General features: G+C 37.0%; 1 protein-coding gene across 2 annotated transcripts in view; it reads left to right on the top strand.

Moving 5' to 3' along the window:
- The window catches only part of grid1a (glutamate receptor, ionotropic, delta 1a), a 278,394-nt gene that overhangs the window by 104,839 nt on the left and 166,948 nt on the right, over nucleotides 1-6,607 (top strand). The gene's annotated exons all lie outside the window — the stretch shown is intronic.

Genomic DNA, 6,607 nt, shown 5'->3' with positions numbered 1-6,607 from the left:
CCAGTTTCACGAAACTTAGCAAGCAGTTTGCTAACTGTAGCATGGGAGATCGGTGGTCTCGTAGGGTGTCTTGCATTGAAATCTGCTGCAATGACCCGGTTACTGCGTTCACCAGATATCAACACGATTTCGAGCCGCTCCTCATGTGTTAACCCCCTCGACATGTCAATGGCTGTGAACAAAGAGAAAGTTGTAAATAACTCATGAAAGAATAAAGTTACGTTGAAATCAAGCACACCATTGTTTTTCTTGTGACTTTACCAATAAGTTTGATGTGTCACATGGCCCTCTTCCTATTGAAAAAACAAAAGTTGTATCCAAGATGGCCGACTTCTAAATGGCCACAATGGTCATCACCCATCTTGAGGAGTTTGCCCCCACACATATACTAATGTGCCACAAACAGGACTTTAATATCACCAACCATCCCCATGTTATTACAGTGTATCCATATAAATGGCCCACCCTGTACTTACAGTAAATTTAAACCTTGTCGTGCTCCTTGTGTCTTCTGTCATGCTTATGTGAAGATACTCTGTTAGACAGGTGCCATTTGTAGAGAAGGATTTGAGTGAAGTTATACATTGGCTCTACCAATGTATAACTGACATTCTTTTTTACTTTTGTACAGCAGCTAGCAGCAGTGCAAGCAATGTATGTCTATTTGTGTTCATTTATTAAACACAACCACCAGTGTGGTAAGAGGGTGCAGAGTGAGCTGACTGCAGGCATGAATGCTAAATTTCAGAAACTTTACATTTTGTTTGTAGAAAAATGTTACTTATAACCCCCCTCAGTTATTTTGTTGCTCATCTAGATTGTAAGTACGGTTGTAGTCAAATCAAGCAAAAAGCAAAAACATAACAAAAAATAAGGAAACAGAAAGTTTATTCCCTCCACTGTGTCCTGTGTTCTGAAGTTACTGTGCTGTTTTGCTACGGAGCCTTCACCCTCATGAAAACAAACACAGATGAAGAGAGCATAGAAGAGAAAATGGGGAGGGCAAAAAACCTGAAGCAAAAAAACCTGAAAATTCAGTGATCAGAACAGTAACAATAATTACTGTCTCAGTTATTAGCTAATTATTTATTGTGTAGTGAGTTTATCACTTGTTGTTGGGAAGTGGGGTTTGTGAGTGTTGTGATATTGTCTGGAACATCTTTTTTAGTGTCAGAGGTTTCTAGTTTGACAGTGGTAGTGTTAAAACATTATTGGCATCTCTAACAGCTGTTGGCACACTGCAGCCGCATTAGTAAAGTTGGCAACATGAGTGGTGAGGCAGCTTAAAAATAATGAGCTGTGTGAAACTATGCGCACTATGCGCTCTGTCACATTTATATCCCCCTGTCTGCTTTTGACTATGTGCATTTGTGGTCTTTAGTTCAATATAATTTCCTCTTGTCATGACTACCGAAAGTGGAGCGTTATTTATAGTGAATTAGAGATTTAAAATGGAGGTAAAAATAGTGGTATTCTCAAGGAACTGAAGTCCATTAAAAATGCTCTCATGGTAAATAAATTTCACTTTAAAAGTGAGGGAGGACATTAATGTGGCATATGGCAGCATTAAAAAAGAAAAGAAAAAAAACTTAGGATTTGTGCAGTTCGATACTGCCGAAATTGATCACTTTAAAAGTTTGATCTGTCATGTAGCTGTCAGGTTCCTTTATAACAAGTGTATAGCCAGCTGGGTGCTGGCTATACACTTGTTATAAAGGAACACATTTGCTTATGCTTTCAATAGCTGTGGTTACATTTTATATTGCAAGTTGAGTCATTACTTGAGTAAGGCAATAAATCTTTACTTAATCTCAAGTAAATGAGATTAAAGTTAAGTGAAGAAGAAATTAGATGACATCATATTAACACCAGCTGACATAATATATGCTACTTACTGGCACTGTTTAAATTGTTACGTATAATTTGCACTTGTCCTATCTTAATATTTTAATGTATAGGAAAGGAAGGAAGTCAGTGCTTCTGTCTATTAATTCTTAGCAATTTTTATCATCTTAATATCTTCATCTAAACACCAAACAATCAAGTAGTTATGTAAACATAGTAATAACATCTGTAATGACCATCCAACAGAACAAAATGGCCTTAAAGTAAACACGATACTTTGTGTAATTTTTTTTATTTTTTTGTTTCCCTTTTCCTGTCTTGGTATTATCTGTCTTTATGATCTGTGGGGATTGTTGTTTCGTGGTTATCTGTAAAATAATAAGAATGCTATGTATGATAATTGGAAAACTACAAAGTGTTAAAAAAAATTATGAAAACCCCCCCCCATAAAACAACTGTTTCTTAATGTAGACAAAACCAAGGAGACTGCCATGGACTTTCAGAAGCAGGACAGTGACAATCCTTCCCTTATAAGCAGTGGCTCTGAATAGGAGATTGTCACAAGCAAGTTCCTTAGAGTGCACATCTCTGATGACCTCATCTGGCTTCCCAACACTAGCTCTACCGTGAAGAAGGCACTTTGCCTGCACATCCTGCAGAAACTGAAGAGAGCCAGACTCCTGTCATCAGTCCTAACCATCCTCTACAGAGGAACTCTCGAGAGTGTCCTGGAGCTACATCGCTATGTGCTTCGGCAGTTGCAAAGCACGGGACCTTTTGTCCCTGCACTAGTGAGGTCAGCTGAAAGGATCATAAGGGTCTCCACCCCCACATCCAGCTAATATTCCAGACACACTGTATCCGCAGATCCTCTGCTATTTTGACTTAACTTGAAAAGAGTCCATGCCACACACTGAAACAAGAAGGTTTAAAGATATCATCGTCCTCCTTTTCTCTGGTATCATAATGCCTTTCTGACAGATAGTAATAGTAAGTATGGATTTTAGGTCAGACTCTCAGAGGACAGGAAGTCACATTCATCCACACAGCATTTTTTGGCTTTTAAACCCATCGTGACACGTAAACATGTTTTCTAGCATTTGAATCAGTAGGGATGTAATGTCGTTTTAAAAGAAACATAAGACTGGGTTAACATGAGCTAAGTGATATTTGTTGCTACAAAAGCTGCTAATATATCCCTAGTGTGTGCTTCTCAAATAATAGATGAAGCATGTGCATGCTCAAAATCGCTGAATTGTGACATTAAGAAACACCCCCTCCGTGGCATCTTTCGTATCATCTCACTGTTCAGAATATTAATAGTTGCTTTTTAGCCTCTCTGAGATGATTGTGCTGACAGCATCATGTTGATTCAGGCTAGACCAGAATGGCATTAGGAGTGTGGTTATGGCACACCACAGTGTGTCCCATGACAACCTAAATTAGGCTGAATGTGCATTCTGGGAAGTGAGCAATGGCAAGCTGTGCTTCGTCACACTGTTGGCTTGACTGTTGAACTGGAATAAGTCAAATAATTGCAGCTTTGTTCAGGGGAAGTATCGATGGTTTACTTGTAAATTGTTTATCTTTTTTTTTTTTTAGAGAAGGTACCAAAGTATCAAGTAATGCCTATACACCAAATATGCTTTCTTTTTGTACCATTGAGATACTCAAGCTTTTGTCCCTAATATTTGCCTTATAGTCCATTTTCAATAAAACACTTAATGGACGTATGATAATGTGTGCAGTATTATATTTTACATGACATTTAAGAACTCCTGGAGAAATTTTAAGAGGAAACTGATCTTTCTCATATAAAAGCAAAAGGCTATGTGAATGGCAGTGATTCATATTGCCAGTAAATCTCTTCATGAAAAAAGAAACACACACAGATCGTTCTTCTAACAAAAACGAATCGTGTGCTTACAAATTTTTATTTTTTTTTAATGATTATTCTTTTATCGAATGCAGTGCCCACTACACACTGTAAATTCCATTGCTCTGCTTTTATAGATAGATATGGTTAGATTTGCTTGGGGATTTATCGGTCAATGTCCTTTGTGTGGCAGCAGCAAGGCAGAAAATTAACTGCTTGATGTGCGTCCACTATTTGACACTGTGATATTGTTTAAAAACTTGAAAGAAATAAGGAGATACGTGATTGTCATATATATTAGGATCTTCACAAAGGCCTTTGTGAGGCTTATATCAACACATCAGGTTCTCTGATAAAAGCTGTTTTAAAGTTTTCCTTTGAGGAAGAGATTTCAGATGATTACCCATGACACCCAGATAATTGCACCCAGAAAGGCAGATGTCTCAGATTCTAATAGCATATCGGTATACAACATATTTATCTGTTATATAATGCATCCAAAAAGCATTCGGACAATTAAGCCACAAATCAAAATGAATACCAATGCATTAGAAAAAGCAAATAGCCTATATTTTAATGAAAGATGGCATCAGTGCACTCAAAGAAAATATTAGGAGAGTTTCTGGATCGTTCTGATAGAATATCAGCTGTGAGAAGCATTAGAGATGAGGCTATAATACCTGAGGTAAAACTTACACATTTAAGCTGAAAGTCAACTTTTAAACTTTTGTTTTGCCTCAATTCAGTAACTTTATTCAGACCCAGACGGGTAATTAAAAATCAAATCTGGAGTACAGAGACAAATCAACAGTATCTAATACCTACAGACTGCACTGTATTAGAGTTCAGTCTGTCATGCTTCTTTTTAGCCTTTATGGCAGCCCTTCAGCAAATTTTACTCTCGAATCATTTCTGTCTTACAAATAATATCAGCTGAATGAAGTCTTCTGCCACAATATTCGCCACTTCTGACTCATCAGCATCATTTTCACCCTGAAATGATATACATAACCATGCTCTCTTGGCTTGAGTTAGCTAATTTTTATGGCTTTATTGCTTCTGGTCTAGCCAAAGCAAGACAGAGGAATTATTTTTGGAATATTTTGCTGTATTTCCAGCTCTTTGTCTGTTGTATGCATATACACATTATTTTGTATGTGCATTCTTTTGTAGTAGCATTGTTGCTTTAGGCTACGTCTGGGTTTTTTTTCTCACTTTGATTACGGTAAAGGAAGAACCGCAGTGTCTCCACATTATCCATTTTATCTGAAACCTTTTTTTCTCCATGCACTATTCCAATAGTGATCACTTCGTTGGTCTTTAATCATTGTGAATGTTTCTTGTAAATTTGCGGCATAAGGTCTTTAAAATTTAGGAATCTTATTAATGCTACAATATCGTTACCATTAGTCATCCAACCATTTGATTTAAAAGTATCATACAATCACCTTGCTAGGTTTGCTTTACTCTGTAGGCCTTTTTGAAATACTGGTGCTTCTACTTTTGTTTTAATAATGTAGAGGGATTTCGTTTTTGCCAGTAATGATCACACCAAGACAAGCTGCCAATGGGTTTCAGAGCTGGCACAAACTGACACTAAGAACTAAGGGACTAAGAACCAGAACAAACAAATGCTTCATTTCTGTACTTAAGTTGAATTTCCTGGTATCTGTATTTTACTTGAGATTTTGTTTAAGGGAGCCTTATAATTTCACATCACTCAGTGTCTTTAAATATCAAATTGATGTCTGATTTGAGCCAAAATGGAACATCCTGCAAAATGAATAATTCTAATCAAAGTATATAAACTTTTTTAAATACAAAGGTTACATGCAAATACTGGGAAGTTTAGCACAAGTTACAGTAGTTAGGTTGCAGAACTGTGGTGGAGTTTAAACTAATGCACTATGATGGACTGGTGCAGAAAGGACTGTGGAGTTCATCTTCACTGTTAGGGTACATCAAGGGTAGCAGGCATCAGTTTAAATTTAAGCTGATGATTGTGATTAGATTCACTCATAGAATTCAAGCTTTCTGCTAGCTTTATAATCATTTAGCCATGATAGCTCATGCACGCTTATGTCTTGCTGAATTCAATTGGTTAAAGCCTCAGAGAGCAGCAGCACAGCTCAGTGGCTCACAGCCTGTACGCAAACTCTGCTGAAGCTTACAATAGAAATTGTTGTGACTTACTTTTAAGTGACTCTTTTCCCCACACTGCACCACTAGAATCAATCTAGAGTCCCTCCAGCTCCCAAATCCCACTTTAACCCCTGACTATATCCGACTATTTTTCTGTTTAGTTGTGGAGGCAAAGTCACCCAGGAAATAGAGCCAATCTTTCTTTCTTTTTTTTTTTCTTTAATTTGCTTTTTCTGTTGCTTGTGTTAAAAAAACCCAGATGCTCAAGGTTAGTATAGAACTAGAATTTAAATTTGAAAAAGCTTGTATTCCCATGAAGTCTTTTATTAGGATATGAGGTTCAGTTAACTTGGCAAAAAAAAAAAAAGCTTGTACAAATGTGCCTTAAAAGGGTTACTTTATTAAAGACGTTTCTATTTATACTGTGCATTTCAAAGCCTGTACTTTTTTACTTTTAACTTGAGTAAAAAAGTTCAATCAGTACTGTCAACAGAGTATTTTTCATGCCAGTATCGTATTACAACTTAAATGACAAATGAGCATACTTTTGCTACCTCTTCTGAGAACCACACGCAATTAATCTAGTGCAGACACGCTCAACACAGATGCACACACGTTATTAGCACATAATTGGCCCCTAATTGTGATTAATCATGTATATGTTTAGAAATGTGGGCACGTACACCTGTGTGTTTGTTTGTGTCAGACTAGACATCCCAGATAAAGGGTCAATGTCAAGGTGTT

Source organism: Neolamprologus multifasciatus, chromosome 13 (genome assembly GCF_963576455.1).
Source record: "Neolamprologus multifasciatus chromosome 13, fNeoMul1.2, whole genome shotgun sequence".
Lineage (NCBI taxonomy): Eukaryota > Metazoa > Chordata > Actinopteri > Cichliformes > Cichlidae > Neolamprologus > Neolamprologus multifasciatus.
Note: the sequence above shows the minus strand (reverse complement) of the source record. Positions and strands in the feature narration are given on the sequence as shown.